General features: G+C 45.5%; 1 long non-coding RNA gene across 1 annotated transcript; it reads left to right on the forward strand.

Moving 5' to 3' along the window:
- Positions 1-11,533: 11,533 nt before the first annotated feature.
- On the forward strand, positions 11,534-14,252 carry LOC308582517. Its single transcript, XR_014005726.1, has 3 exons — positions 11,534-11,724; positions 13,233-13,331; positions 13,539-14,252. It is a non-coding gene; the product is annotated as an uncharacterized lncRNA (long non-coding RNA).
- Positions 14,253-16,332: the final 2,080 nt, after the last annotated feature.

A 16,332-nucleotide genomic window follows, 5' to 3' on the forward strand; every position in this document is an offset into this window, starting at 1 on the left:
CGTTTTCTAACCTCCCCACAAACTAATCAGGATGAATGCTCACAAAATATCAGACATTGTCTAACCTCCTTGCAAAGAAATCAGGATGGATGCTCAACAAACAGGTTGTTTGGAAGTATGTACCCTGAGTTACTAAAGTGAAAATGTGCCTAGGTTTGTGCTGGGTGTGCAGTGTTCCAGACACCTCCCTTGATACAAATGGATCGTCAGCAACATGGATCATCAGTCAAAGGCTGGAAGACCTGGCTTAATAGAGGATAAGCCTGCACCCCTCAGCTCCCATCGCTTGCTTGGAGGATATCTCTAATTCTCTGACAACGTGTGTACAGTAGCCTGCTGCCGCATCAGATCAGGACCCTTTTCACGACATGTACCGGTAGTTAAATCTGAGCCAACAGATTCAAAAGGCAACTTTAAAATAAATTGCAAAAGTTAGATGAATTTGAAGAGGAAGTGCCACAACCATGTTTAGCCTGGAGAAGAGGAGGTTAAGGGGTGATATGATAGCCATGTTCAAATATATAAAAGGATGTCACATAGAGGAGGGAGAAAGGTTGTTTTCTGCTGCTCCAGAGAAGCGGACACGGAGCAATGGATCCAAACTACAAGAAAGAAGATTCCACCTAAACATTAGGAAGAACTTCCTGACAGTAAGAGCTGTTCGACAGTGGGATTTGCTGCCAAGGAGTGTGGTGGAGTCTCCTACTTTGGAGGTCTTTAAGCAGAGGCTTGACAACCATATGTCAGGAGTGCTCTGGTGGTGTTTCCTGCTTGGCAGGGGGTTGGACTCGATGGCCCTTGTGGTCTCTTCCAACTCTATGATTCTATGATTCTATGATTCTATGAACCACCTGCAATTCAGCTTTTTGTGGTTCTGCAGAACATGAAAACTGCCCGATACAAACTTAGCTGCTGGTAAAAGCTTTGTCGCACATGGCAATAGGTCATCAGAAAGGCAGAAGAGCGGAGAAGGCAGGGAACACACGCTAACAAAAACGAAAGTTACATTTCACTGGAAAGTGAACTAGCAAGCCACTTGTGTAAAACCACCTTGTGTAAAACCCTTAAAATCCAAATGTCTCTATTGCATTATTAAGATGTGATCACTAGATGTCACTATTGCATTTTATTTTCTCTCAATACAGGTGGAGAAATGAGAAGCTTTCACTGTTCAGTACTTAGCAGCCCTAATAAGAATGGTGTGAAGCCGTTTGCTCCATTGCTTCCTAAATGAGGACATTTAGGAATGATTGTGTTGATTACCCACATGATCCTCTCATCCCAACTAGCAGAGACCAGGGCCTCAACAAGATCCCTCATAGGAAACTCTTCGCGCCTCCAGCCCATAAGAAATCCATCTGGACCAGGGAGGTGGACCTCCAAAGCTTTTGAGCAGCCCTGAAAGGAAACCTGACCAGATAGCAACTGGAGTCGTATCTGGCTCCCCCAGCTTCTGAATATGTTCCCTCATAACTGTGCAGAAAATCAGATCTAAAATCTGTCCTGCGACACGTGTTGGGCCCTGATATTTTTGAAATGGACTCATGGTTAACTTGGTGACCATGACGACTCCTCAGACACTTTAGACAAGATAGTCCCAGCATGGTTGCTGAAGCCGCCCGATGCCAATCTCAATGCCATACTCAAGACCACCTCCATCAGCTTGAGTTAGAGGACTGTTTGGGTGGTTGATGCACTAGCAAAAATCCCTATCCTGACTCTGGAGCCCAAGACCATGTATAGACCCTCAAAGATGTACTGGATATCTGGCCATGAAGATGCTATCCATAGGTCTACCCCACCTTCCCACCTCTCAAGCTGAGCCTGGTGCTGCACATAAAAACATGATGGGCACATCCATAAGAAATTTACCCCTGCATCCTTGCCCAGTAAGGTTTTTGAAATACATGCTAGGTGAGCATGTTGTTCTAGCAGCAATTCTGATCTTAAGCACACTTTGCCACCTGCTAACTTCAAATTAAGGAGCAGGAGAGAAGCCCCTTAAGGTATTCACCTTCTGCCAGCAGTTCTCCTTTCTACAGATGGAAGCCAATGGAGAGTAAGGATGGGGGAGAGATTTGATTCAGTCCATATTTAATGCGTACAAAAAGTGCATATAGTGGGGTAAAATGTGCATTAAAACTGTATGCATTGTTGAAAAGAGCATATAAACATGCATTATCTTAGGTTGTTGGTTCTCAAAGGGCGTGGTCTGCCACACGGGTGTGGCAAGTGGCAGGAAGATTAAATGTTTCTTTGATTGTGCTTTAAACATTTCAGTACAGTATAGTATCAACGTAATTTTTCATATTTGCAGAATATCAATAGATGTATTTTCAAAATGTGAGCAAGAACATCAAGCGATACTGAGGACATGTCTCTCTTCTAGCACTTTGGTTATTCTTCTGCAGTTCCCCACGACGTATTATTGTGAACAGGGATTTTCAAACTCTGACCAATATGAAATATCAGAAATGTTGATGAGGAGATGAGAGTTTGCTTGTCTTAAATTAGACCTAACATAAATTACCTGGCAAAAGCAAGCTCGCCCCCTGAAGATTGTACAACTGGCTTCAAAAGTGAAAAAGAACTCCATGCCTAAGGAAGAGCGAGGCAACAACAACAACAACAACAATAATAATAATAATAATAATTTTTATTTATATCCCGCCCTCCCCAGCCGAAGCCGGGCTCAGGGCGGCTAACAACAGTCAAAATAGTCCAACATTCTAAAACATTCATTCTAAAATTAATTAAATCAAATTAAAATCAAATTAATGGCAACCATCAAGCAAAATTCTGTGCAGATTGCCAGAGGAGGGGGTCAGGCTGCGCCCTGACCAAAGGCCTGGTGGAACAGCTCTGTCTTGCATGCCCTGTGGAAGGATGTCAGGTCCTGCAGGGCCCTAGTCTCTTGTGACAGAGCGTTCCACCAGATTGGAGCCACAGCCGAAAAAGCCCTGGCTCTAGTTGAGGCCAACCTAACCTCTCTGTGGCCTGGGATCTTTAGGATGTTTTTATTTGCAGACCGTAGATTTCTCTGTGGGACATACCAGGAGAGGCGGTCCCGTAGGTACGAGGGTCCTAGGCCGTATAGGGCTTTAAAGGTTAAAACCAGCACCTTAAACCTGATCCTGTACTCCACCGGGAGCCAGTGCAGTTGGTACATGGCGACATGAAACGGCAGTTGTCTCATGGCCTCAGCAATTAACTTCCAGTCATTCTGCCTGCTTTCAAATCCATCTTTCTCCAAACCTATTCGTTCTCTTCCATTGCAGCTTCTGAGAAAATCTACCATAATGACCTCAGGATGCTATTTCTCAGGCTTATTTCCACTCCCAGCAAAGTCTGATTGCAAAATTCAAAAGGGGGGGCACAGCCCTAGATTTCACATCCATATTTCGTACTTCTGAGTTGTTGGTTTTTCTGAACAAATGGTCAACATCCCCAGGCTCTACAGACCTGCCCCCCCCGGTCTGTTTGCCTGTTTTTTGCTTTTTTCAATAAGGTGCATATGTTAGCATCTCTCTTTCTTCACACTAAGTAGGCTATGCATTAACATTACAGCTCATGCTTATTCTTCCTGTGCAACAGTATTGGCAATTGCCGTGGTGCCAGACTCCTCGCAGCTGTTGTGAGAGACAGTGACTTTATGTCCAGACAATGGCTCATTGTAACAATCCAATTTCATTTCTGAATGTGAAAGAAAGCAGAGTATGTTGTTGCAATTGCTGTCTTGAACAATCAATGGATGATTCATAAAATTAGACGATATATATCTATATATATACAGTATCTGATGTATGCATGCCAGCAAATGGAAAACCATCCTGGTTATATTCATTTATTCTGAAACAGAATATGCAAAGCATGCTAGGTGTCACCCTAGTCATTTGTTAAATGGGTTTAATTTCATGCAATCATTCTAATGTTAATTTTTTGGGCATTGATTCATACTTTTACATGGGGAGAGATTTGAGAAATGAAATGTAAGCATGACTGCATGCATATATATTTTGATCCTGCTATGGTATGACATCCTATGATACAACAGCACTAGGCAGAAACACTTTAAAAATATTTTCTCTGACCTTTTAAATGTGAAAGTTTAGTCTCTGGCTTTTATGCTGCTGCTGCTGCTGCTGCTGCTGCTGTTTTTTCATCTGCAGCATTTAGATTTTCTTGTATTGTGTTTTATCTATTTGTAAGGCATCCTGCAAAAGATTTTTGTATGTAAAAAGGTATAAATATTTTTAAATGTATTGTTTTGAAAAACAAACAAATAGCTGATTGCCTGGAATTACGCCAATTCCTATAGAACTGCCTGGCTATGCTCTTTTTTCATTATTATTTTATTGTTGTAGCTTTTTATGAACAGGATAATCTTCTATAAAAGGTTATACTAAAAAGGCACAAATGTTTATTATAAATATAACAATGAAATCATCCTAACCCTAGTGACCATCCTTAACAATTGCAGCAGAAGTACCGCTTCTATTGCATCCCCTTCACCACTCTCAGCGATGGTATAAAATAACTTAGGAAACATCCCAGGACCCAAAGGTGCGATTCACTAGTAAGGCAACACCTGTTCCCTATTTTCCTTATGGACAGCCTCTGTGTCTAGTGCAGCCTTTTGGACAGAGTCTGAGAAAGAGGCCAGCTGTCCCTATGTACAAGAGCCTCTCTTATGGGAGATCACAAGATGAAAAGGAATCTTATTGCCCGTTCTAGAAAAGAAAAACCTACTTTTGTTACTGGAATGTTGTTACCAGCAGCACTTCAAATTTTGCTGCATGGCCCAACCCAGGCACCTGTGATGGTCACTGGAATGATAGAACAGTTGTTCTTCATGTGAAGCCAGCAATTTCGGTTTTGTTTTTTAGAGCTCAAGTTCTCTTGCCTGTGCTGCATAACTTACACATCTTCTACCCCCTCCCCACTCCTGAAACATTACATAACTGTGAAACAGGTGAAAGCCCCAAGTTGTTTTCCTTCTTTGACATTTGTTCAATGCTTCTGCAAGGGAGCCAGTGGTGCAAATTATGACTAATGCTTAAGCCTTGATTTTCATACTTTTACAGAGCATTTCCTGTGTATACCAATTCAAGCAGTAGAACGGCCACAATATTAGGCCAGGAGGGGAGGAGACAAAACACAGCACGGAAATACAGAAGCAGCAGACACATTGGTCCTGGAAACGCTGCCAAAACCCACCAATCAGGGACGGTGACCGCAATGAGGAAGGGAAGGAGCAACGAAATGAGCTTGTGGCAGGGAGGACATGCATTGAGAATACAGTGGTACCCCGCAAGACGAACGCCTCGCAAGACGGAAAACCCGCTAGACGAAAGGGTTTTCCGTTTTGGAGACGCTTCGCAAAACGAATTTCCCTATGGGCTTGCTTCGCAAGACGAAAGCCCATAGGGAAATCTCCGGGACAGGGCGTCTTGCCCACTGTCCTCGGACCTCCTCCCGCCGCCAGGCTTCGGAAGGCTGCTCCGAAGCCTGGCGGGGGGCGGAGAGGTTTTTTAAAAACCCCGGGACAGCGGAGGACTTCTCCTTTGTCCCGAGGTTTTTTAAAATGCTGGCGGGCGGCAGCGAAGGCTTTGCTGCCGCCCGCCAGCATTTTAAATTCACCCCGGACAGCGGAGAAGTCCCCCGCTGTCCCAAGGTTTTTTAAAATGCTGGCGTCTTCCCCTTTCTCCCCGGACCTCTTTTGAAGCAAGGGGCGGCAAAGGGGAGAAGCGATCTTCTCCCCGTTGCCGCCCCTTGCTTCAAAAGAGGGGACAGAGGGAAAAGCGTGCGCCTTCCTCTCTCTCTCCCCCCGACCCCTTTTGAAGCAAGGGGCGGCAAAGGGGAGAAGCGATCTTCTCCCCGTTGCCGCCCCTTGCTTCAAAAGAGGGGACAGAGGGAAAAGCGTGCGCCTTCCTCTCTCTCTCCCCCCCCGACCGCTTTTGAAGCAAGGGGCGGCAAAGGGGAGAAGCGATCTTCTCCCCGTTGCCGCCCCTTGCTTCAAAAGAGGGGACAGAGGGGAAAGCGTGCGCCTTCCTCTCTCTCCCCCCGACCCCTTTTGAAGCAAGGGGCGGCAAAGGGGAGAAGCGATCTTCTCCCCGTTGCCGCCCCTTGCTTCAAAAGAGGGGACAGAGGGAAAAGCGTGCGCCTTCCTCTCTCTCCCCCCCCAACCCCTTTTGAAGCAAGGGGCGGCAAAGGGGAGAAGCGATCTTCTCCCCGTTGCCGCCCCTTGCTTCAAAAGAGGGGACAGAGGGAAAAGCGTGCGCCTTCCTCTCTCTCTCCCCCCGACCCCTTTTGAAGCAAGGGGCGGCAAAGGGGAGAAGCGATCTTCTCCCCGTTGCCGCCCCTTGCTTCAAAAGAGGGGACAGAGGGAAAAGCGTGCGCCTTCCTCTCTCTCCCCCCCCGACCCCTTTTGAAGCAAGGGGCGGCAAAGGGGAGAAGCGATCTTCTCCCCGTTGCCGCCCCTTGCTTCAAAAGAGGGGACAGAGGGAAAAGCGTGCGCCTTCCTCTCTCTCTCCCCCCGACCCCTTTTGAAGCAAGGGGCGGCAAAGGGGAGAAGCGATCTGCCGACCCCCAGCATTTTAAAATCTCCCCGTGTCCCGGGAAGGTTTTAAAATGCTGGGGGTCGGCAGCCCGACCCCCAGCATTTTAAAATCTTCCCGGGACACGGGGAGATTTTAAAATGTTGTTCCGAAGTGGGGGCGGGGACACCTGCCCCCGCCGCCCCACTTCGGAAAGCTGTTCCGAAGTGGGGAGGGGGGGTGGGGACACCAGCCCCAGCCGCCCCACTTCGGAAAGCTGTTCCGAAGTGGGGAGGGGGGTGGGGACACCTGCCCCAGCCGCCCCACTTCGGAAAGCTGTTCCGAAGTGGGGAGGGGGGGCGGGGACACCTGCCCCCGCCGCCCCACTTCGGAAAGCTGTTCCGAAGTGGGGAGGGGGGTGGGGACACCTGCCCCAGCCGCTCCACTTCGGAAAGCTGTTCCGAAGTGGGGCGGGGGGCGGGAACACCTTCTGAAGGCGGGCAGGGGGCGAAAGTCTTTGTCCCCCCTGCCTGCCTTCCCAGGGGCTTTTAAATCGCCCCGGACAGCGGAGAAGTCCTCCGCTGTCCGGGGCGATTTTAAAATGCCGCCCGCCAGCATTTTAAGATCGCCCCGGACAGCGGAGAAGTCCTCCGCTGTCCCAGGGTTTTTTAAAATGCTGGGGGTGGGAAGAAAAGCCCTTGCCCCCCCCAGCCTTCAGAAGAGGTCCGGGGGCAGACTGTCCCCGGACCTGGTCCGAAGGCGGTTTCCCTAGGAACGCATTAATTGATTTTCAATGCATTCCTATGGGAAACCGTGCATCGCAAGACGAAAAAACCGCAAGACGAAGAGACTTGCGGAACGAATTAATTTCGTCTTGCGAGGCACCACTGTACATACAACTTTGCACCGCCACAACCACAACACAATAAATGTCACCCTGGTGGCACATGAGCAGCCTTCCTGGCTTTATCCTTGATAGCCCTGCTACGGCCAGATGTCCCTACCAGCAGGGCTTAGAGTTCCCTTATGCTGCTTTAAATCTGTTTTTCGGGAGCACAGCACACAAGCAGAAAGGAAGAGAACCCAATGCCCAACACAACACCCCCACCTTCAGAGAACACAAGCAGCCCCCCAGGAACAAGGGCTCAAGACCCAAACAGAGAGGGAAATATTGTGACAAGCAGCCAAAGCACAGCCAGTAAGGGGAGCCACAATCCACACTGGCTCCAGAGGCTTATTCCTTGGACCATGAGACTGGAAAGCGAGAGGTGATACCTTGAGCCTCAGCAGGGCCAATACTCTCTCTCTGTGTGTGTGTGTGTGTGTGTGTGTGTGTGTGTGTCATGTCAGGGGCAAAAGAGAGGGTATCCTGGGACTCCAATGGGACTCAGGTTTGATGGCCATGAATGCTTTAGTTGAGATTCCTGCATTGCAGGAGGTTGAACTAGATGACCCTCAGCATCCCTTCTACCTCTACAATTCTATGATTCTATGAAATGCACGCTGCTGCTCCCACTGCAGCTCCCTAGCCATTCAGTCACAGCAGCAAACAACTAATGCAAGATGGAGCATTTGTCTTCCCTTGCCCCCAGCCACAAGATTTCATCATAGATGGCAGGAGCCCAGGGACTGCATGGACTCCTGTACCTGTGGAAGAGTACCCTGTGGAGAGAAAGGGGAAGCAATGAGCACCAGCAGCTGGATGGGTTATTTTTTTACTTGTTTGATTATCTGAACTAAGTGGAAATCCAGAGTCAGTGTACAGAATGCATGCCCTGGCATTTTGATGACGATAGTATTGTGTGGACACTGCAAATGGCTTGTGTGCATGAACAGTGCTTGATTCCACAATAAACGGCAATCTGGAAGCAACCTTGAACATGACAGTAGCTTGTACTGTAACAGTTTGCATTTTCTATGCCTTACTGTGGACAACTGTTTGTCCTTTTGCTACACCCACCCCCACAGAGACACATATACACACCTGCTGTCTTGCTGTTGATAACCTACCAAACTGGTGCCGCAAAAATTAGCAGCATATAAGATTAGCAAGTATTTTGTGGGATGAATTCTCTAAGACTAAGACATATTTTGTGGCATGAATTTTGTAGGCTGATGCCTGCAATATAGAAGTCTAAGACAGGCACCGCCAACCTTCGACCCTCCAGATGTTTTGGACTACAGTTCCCATCATCCCTGAACACTGGTCCTATTAGCTAGGGATCATGAGAATTGTAGGCCAAAACATCTGGAGGGCCACAGGTTGGGGATGCCTGGTCTAAGATATCCTGCTCAAGGTCTTCTTGTTGACTTTTAAAGCCCTGAACAACTTGGGCCCAGGTGAAAGACTTCCTCCCCAGACCCATACAATCACTCAGGGGCAAACCTGTTGGTGGTACTGTGCTTTATGGACTGTTGTGGGGCAGTAAGTCAGAAGGAGGCAATTCCCATGTTTAGTCTTATAGCCTGAAATGCCCTCGGTGATTCATGAGGAACTCTCATTTATCCATTTTAGAAAACTCATTTAAGCATAGTTTTTTGCCCAGGCTGTTTCTGACCTCTGAGGTTAGATTATGTACCTTGTTTCTTTATATTTCTGTTGCTTATGCTTTTATGGCGCACATGATGATTTTATATCATGTTACATATTTTGTTTCTGTTGTATTTTGCACACCCTTTAGATGATTCTAATTTAGATGGTTTAGGATTTTTAAATACATAACACCACCACACATGCTTCATAACAAGCCAACACAGAGGCTTCCTGTCTTATTCTGGTCCCCTTCTGTTCCCATCAGACCTCTCCACACAAGGAACCTATAAAACCCATTTCCTGATGTCAAGGTGGGGGAAACAAGCCTCCTTTGCCAAGGGCCTCTTTCCATGCTATTGATTCAAAAGGCCTCCACTAAACTGATATTATAAGGGAGCTGCCAAGCAGAAGTGCCCTTAGGCAACTTGTCACATTAACCAACATAAAAGTGATCATTGTTCTCCCATAGGACATGTTGATAATTCTTCTATTAGTCTTCTGGGAGACAGCGCTGTATTTCTTTCAAGATAAGAGCCTTTTCTGTCAGCAGCCTAAGTTCTCCCTTCACTCTGACAATACTGGGTGGTGGGGGTGGGGTGGGGTGGCATGAGACACTGGGAAATCCCGATCACTGGATTAAATTGCACCTTCTCAAATGCCACCCGAATAGAGCAGTCATAATGTGGAGCCATTACCATCCATTTGCATGTGAAATAGCAGCAGTGAGAAAGAAAGAAAGAAAGAAAGAAGATACCCGATCAATAGTAAAATCAATAGTGTGTTCATAGCTTTAGGTCTTCTGCCCACAGCTTATCAAGCACCAGCAGCTGGAAGTGCCAACAACTATTAATTAAAGGAAGCATTTGCTATTCAGGAGGAACGGCGGGCAAATTCAGAAAGCTCCCCAGGTTTTCATTAGTTGTGAAAGTTGACGGGGGTGGGGTGGGGATAAATAAATAAAAAGTGTTGTTGTGGAAACACATTTTGGTTCATTTGCATTCAGTCTGGATTGATGTTGCATTGATGATCTTAAATGTAGAAAGAATTTGAGATCTGCACAATGCACAACCCCCCGCCTTCCATTGTACATCATTGTTGCGGCAGCCCCTCGGCTTGGCACCCAGTGAGGGCAAACCAGTGATGTTCCCCTCAATACACCTCTGGAGGGACAGTGCCCTGTTTCCCCTAATGGACAATGGCCAGGAACAGCAAGTAAGGGAGAGCAGTAGAATTGCCACACTCATCACAAGCTCCATCTCCCTTACAGTGAAGCAGGAGCATGAGGAGCTCAAATAATGGCCTGCCTTGGCTTGCCAGGTAAGTTCTAAAACTTACTAAACCTCTGCAATATGAAGAACAAATAAACACAGGGTGACTCCTGAGAAACACACACACACACATGCAACAGTTCATAAGAAATTTGTAAGAAAATGAGAGAGGAATTGTTAATGGTTTTAATGGTAGGAGGAAAGGCTAGCATGGAGGCACCCTTGAACTTCAATTCTACTTTTATATCCTTTCAAAACAATAATTACCAGTCTCAGACACTCATGGTAATATTCTATGATAGGACCTATAGCTGTAAATAGTACCACAGACAATTTTTATAATCTGAATTGGATTGTTTTAAATCTGTCACTACCCAAATTCAACATGGTTGTTTTTTTTTAAATGACAGTATGCTCAAGTCAATTTAGCCAAACCTTTCCGTATCAATTCACGCTGCATTTCTGTGCTTTCTGCAACGGGCTCTCAACAGGATGCTCTCAGGAATCCTGATGGAAGTTGTGGACAGGCCATGATGACATATTCCACAATCTCTCCATTCTGACAAGTAGGGGGTGAGGGAATGAGCAGCATGGAGTTGGAAGGCTTTTAGCTAAACAGTAATGAGGCAGAGAAGCTTTTAAACTCTGTATTAATAGGCACTTAGCTTTCTGTTTAAACCACCAGCTTGCTCTTGTAAATCAGGGCTCTTAATAACTACATGCCACACTGTCATTTGCAAACCCTTGGATCTTGGCCAAAGCTTGAAATACTTTCGTTAAATCAAATGAAGATCAGAACTGAAGCCATACAAGCAGAACAGTGATGTTTAATCAAATGGGTTTTTTCCTCATGGTGATAATATTTGGCCTTCTAAATCTTGTTGGACTACAATACCTGTAGCAGGTAGTGGCTGGTGAGGCAGAACAGGTAGGGCACTATTGCTTTTCCAGCTTCCCAACACAGTGGATTGCTGGTGCTTACTGAGAGGGGGACAGGAGGTGTTATGGGATGTAATCCATTGGAACAGTCAAGTACAACATTTCTTATTTCCCTAGAGTGGGCACAGGTAGGGGGATGTTACTCCAGTCAGTGTAACTTCCTGTTACACTGGTCTGGAGCTTCCTCCCCCTGCATGTGATCTGGGAGATGGGCGTGGCCCTGGCTGACTCCATAAAAGAGCCAAGTCACGCAGCCATTTTCTCGCTCTTGCTTGCTGCTCTCTTGTTGCCATGCTGCTCTCCTGCAGCCATTTTGTTCTCTTAATGTAATTTTGCTGTCTGCTGGCTGAGAGCGCATGAACTCAATCTCCATATGAGATAAACTCACAGTTTGTTATGTAACTACTAAGTAAAGCTTGCCTTTCAGGGATCTAATCGTGAACTGAATGTGAGTAAATTTCTTGTTACTTTTAAGGAAATACCCTTGGGTCTTTATTCTTTTGAGAGGGATAAAAAAGGACACCAGAAATAATCCATATGGGCAAGCCAGATTAAATTTCTTTAGTTAAGTAATCCAAATGAATCTGCAAACTAGCTTCCTGCTATATTGAGGGGAATATGCTCTGCTACATCACTAACTAGTGTGAATGAATAAAAAAATTCCTTCCAGTAGCACCTTAAAGACCAACTAAGTTAGTTCTTGGTATGAGCTTTTGTGTGCATGCACACTTCTTCAGATACACTGAAACAGAAGTTGCCAGATCCTTCTATATAGTGAGAAGGTGGGGAGGGGTATTACTCAGAAGGGTGGTGGGAATGGGAGATTGGCAGATAGCTGAGATGAGCCTGTTGACGACTCTTAACGACTGTAATAGGTCTTACAGGAAAAGGCAAGGGGTGAGAAGGTGAGAAATGGCTTAGTCATGTATAATGAGATAAGAATCCAATGTCTCTGTTCAGAACAATCTCCCATTCCCACCACCCTTCTGAGTAATACCCCTCCCCACCTTCTCACTATATAGAAGGATCTGGCAACTTCTGTTTCAGTGTATCTGAAGAAGTGTGCATGCACACGAAAGCTCATACCAAGAACTAACTTAGTTGGTCTTTAAGGTGCTACTGGAAGGAATTTTTTTATTTTGACTATGGCAGACCAACACGGCTACCTATCTGCAGCTAGTGTGAATGAAGGAAGGATAATACTTATGCAATATAACCTTTCCTACTATCTTTAACATTCCCACAAAGGGTTATGGGGCCCAGAGTTATGTATTTTTTAGTAGTTTTGGTAGATGGCACTGGATTGAGATCCTAAGCTGCCAGAGGCAAAAGTGAATGGAGGAACAGGTGTGAGCCTTAACTCACATTCCAGCTACACAAAAACAAGACGTTTCTACATGCTGACACCACCATACACATGTCTCCAGCCTGTATCCAGGCAAGCCTAAGGCATTGTCACAGCTGAAGGGCACATTCCAGCTAGACAAAAGCACTTGAGGAGGGGGCAGAGCTGACAAGGGGAAGTGGCCTGAGAAGAGTCATGAGGGTTGGAGGACCGCACTCCCACCCTTAGTCTTTAGCTCCTACCCCTAGCTTAGATAATGTATGAGCACCACAGAAAAATAAACCACATTCCTTCAGGACTGTACTTACGTTCCATAAAGAACTAGTGCAAAAGGATATGATCTATTATTTCCCTATAATGGAAATTTGGGATAACCAGCTTCATATAACCAACATACTTAAGTCTAATTAATGCATGAAGGGGTTAATACCATAACGTAAGCTGTCCTGCCAGGCTTAACTCACGGGGGGGGGGGAGGGCTAGGTAATCAAGACTTTGTTTTCCCTCAATCTACTTAAGAAGGTCAGCATGTGAAAAGGCTAAGCTGGTTGCTCCATCCTAGCCACGTGTCTCTAACAAGCTTCTCTTCCATTCCTGTATCAATAATTTAGGAACTTTCACCACTTTGACACTAAACCATGTTTTAATGCCTGTGCAACTTTTCTGACTGATGTATGGAAAAACACATTAACCTGACCTTTGAAGAGTTGGTAAATAAACCAATTTTTAACGTACCAAACATGGTCTTTTCCTATCCTGGGGGGAGAGGGAAGTTCTGGAATGCAGAAGGGCATATTTGCTGCATATATATTAAATCTCTGGTGGGTTTCTCTCACCATAGAGTACCTGCCCAAAACTTGGATCTTGGTGTCCAGGAATTCTCCCTTTTATACCTATTTCCCCCCTTGCACCAACAGAAAAGTGTATATGTCCTGAACTCCTGGCCTACCTGGTAGCAAGTCAGTAAGTCAAGTCCAAAGTTCAAGTCCAGGTGGGTCAAGTCAGACAAGCAAAGTCCAAAGGTCAAGAAATACGATCCAGGGTCAATCCAAGTAGCCAAGTCCGAAATCCAGCAGTCAGAATACAGTCCAATCTCAAACCCAAAGAACAGTACCATGGAGGTCCAGGAGCATCCAAGCCAAGGCTGAGCAGACACAGCACCTAACCTCTGCTTCCCTTTTGTACTCTGCATGCTGATTGCAGCATCTGGGCTTGATGAGGCATGTGACCCTGTTCCAACCCTACTCCAGCTGAGGAATCACACCCCTCCTCCCAGAGCAAGCGAGCCCCACCTAGCCAGCTAGGGAGGTGGCTGTGGGCCCTTGCCTGCCTCAGCCTCCTAGAGCGCCACTTCTGCTGCTCCCCAAGCATCAGATCCTACTGTGTTCATGGGGACAGGGACCCCACTGGCTCTGGTGATGGATCCTGCTGCTCTGGTTCCTGTTCACCTCCATCCCCTTGCCATCATCTGTCACCCTGTGAGTACTTCCTTCCCCATCGCCTGCTTGCCCCAGTGTGTTCCAGACCCAGCTACACCCCTTGTCAGGATCCTCTTCCTCCTCCCTGTTGTCCTGCCAGTTTGTTACAGTATTTAAGTGTTCATATTTGGATTCATCTAATGCAGGCATGTCCAACAGGGTGATCATGGTATGGACAAAGGGTAGATCACAGCCAGTTTTTTAATACTTGGAGTAGATTGCACTCTTGTGAGTTGGACATGCCTGATCTAGTGCTTCACATAAGTCGTGCCTCCATGTAAACACAACTCTGTATGCTCCTGAGCTGATAACAGTGGTTGCATCATGTGTGAACCAATGCCAACCATTCCCCATATTTCAATCCAGGAAAGCATTTCTTCCCCAGGTCATCTTTGGCTATGGACTCCAGGAATGTGGTTGCCTTCTCCTTTGGTGTATGCCCTGAGTCTGGCAGCCTTCTGGAGCCTGTGCGAGTTGATTAGAAGATGGTGAGTATATGAAAGAACATTGTTTTTAATTAGTTTAATGTTAAGTAAACGTCCAGTGCGCTTCCAACGCCATAAATCTTGTCTCAGCAGAGAATTTCGTGCAGCGGTTGAAGAAGGCAGGAGAGTCAGTACCTTTCAATGAAGAATCCTGGAGCAAGCACTTTGGAACTCAGGAAAAAACTTTATTTACAAAAGAAAAAACCCTGGTGATAAAGCACACATGCTTTTATCTCCGGCATAAAGAAAACTTTACTCTAAACTTAACTCATATTAGCAAACACGCCCATGGCCACAAACTGAGTCTGCGAGTCAGGTCAAGGGGGGGGGGGAGAAAAGAAGAGAAAACACATGGGTAAACTGACTATTTATACAAACTAACTCACATTCCTGGATGCTTAATGACTTCCAGCTGCTCAGTGATTAGAGCGACTTGTTACCTCTTAACCCTTTAGTACCAACATAAACATTTGAAGGTTTGATTTCAAATATTTTGTAATGATAATTTTTGAAGCTGGTTTACAAATACTAAAGTAAAGTATAGTAAGAAGGTAAATAGGGTGATATAGAAATGCTAAGATGATTGTGATTGGTTAAGAAAGCCAGGGACTGGGGGGGGGGAGTCTATGCTCGGTATAAGCGAAGTTGTATGTGATGATATGATTTGATATGAATGTGACAAAGGAAAAATATGAAAATTTAATAAAAAATATATTAAAAGAAGATGAAGAAGATGGTGAGTCCCAACTAGCAACAGGAGGATTGGACCAGATGGCTTTTGGTTCCTTCTAGTTCTTTGATGTTGTGATTCGCCATTTAGCAAAGACAGATGCAAAACATATTTTTTTAAAAAAGTAATGCCTGAATACCTAACGTTTCTTTCTGTCCTTGACTCTTGTTATTGTTCTGTTTATTAAGCTGAGAAAAGCTGCTCAGGGAAGTCAGTGTGCGCTTTTGCCATCCCTAAGCACAGAGAATAACTAAAAGGAATAACCAATTCCAGAACCAACATTTTCTTAGATGCCACTCGCTTTGTTTTCAGAGGACCATCAGCAGCTGTTTCATTCATTATTTAGGGCTGAATGCACAGACTCGCCAGGTTCTATATAAAAAGCACTGATCTCAGTCCAAACTCCAGCATAGCATATTCCTGGATGTGCTTAATACTCACTTTCTCAGCTAAACATGAAATTTAAAGAAATGCTTCCCTGGAAGATGTGGCAGTTTGTGTTGAACTGCATAATAGTTTACGATCCCAAATCTGCTTTCCCTAAGTTTTGACAGGCTTAAAACAGCAAGCGAGTCCTGCAGCTCTAGTTTCTTACGGGAGCAGAGGGAAATAATTGTTATCTGTATAAAGGTTTTGCAGCATGGCCGATAAATAAGCTGCCTTTCTAGGTGCTTCTCATTAGATGAACATATTTGCCCTGCAAATAACACACCTCACAAATTCTTCCCACTCCCTGTAATCCCTTTACATCTATTGTATGCGCATGTATTATGGTTTGAGAATGAAGTCTGTAGCATTTGCTATTTCTAAACATTCAGGCATTCAGAAGAAGTGTGTGACTAGTCAGGCTTAAATCTTTATCATTGCTATTCTCCGCTTGTATCCCATGTAATTATTTTTAGTGGCGAGAGAGAAAAATCACCACAAACCACCCCTGAGACGTAAGCTCAATAGCAAGCATTGAACAGAGTTTATCTCCGCTATCTAGTTAATATATTTTAAGGTATATTGGGCTTAG

Source organism: Podarcis bocagei (genome assembly GCF_964188305.1).
Source record: "Podarcis bocagei genome assembly, chromosome: 2".
In the NCBI taxonomy this organism is placed as follows: domain Eukaryota; kingdom Metazoa; phylum Chordata; class Lepidosauria; order Squamata; family Lacertidae; genus Podarcis; species Podarcis bocagei.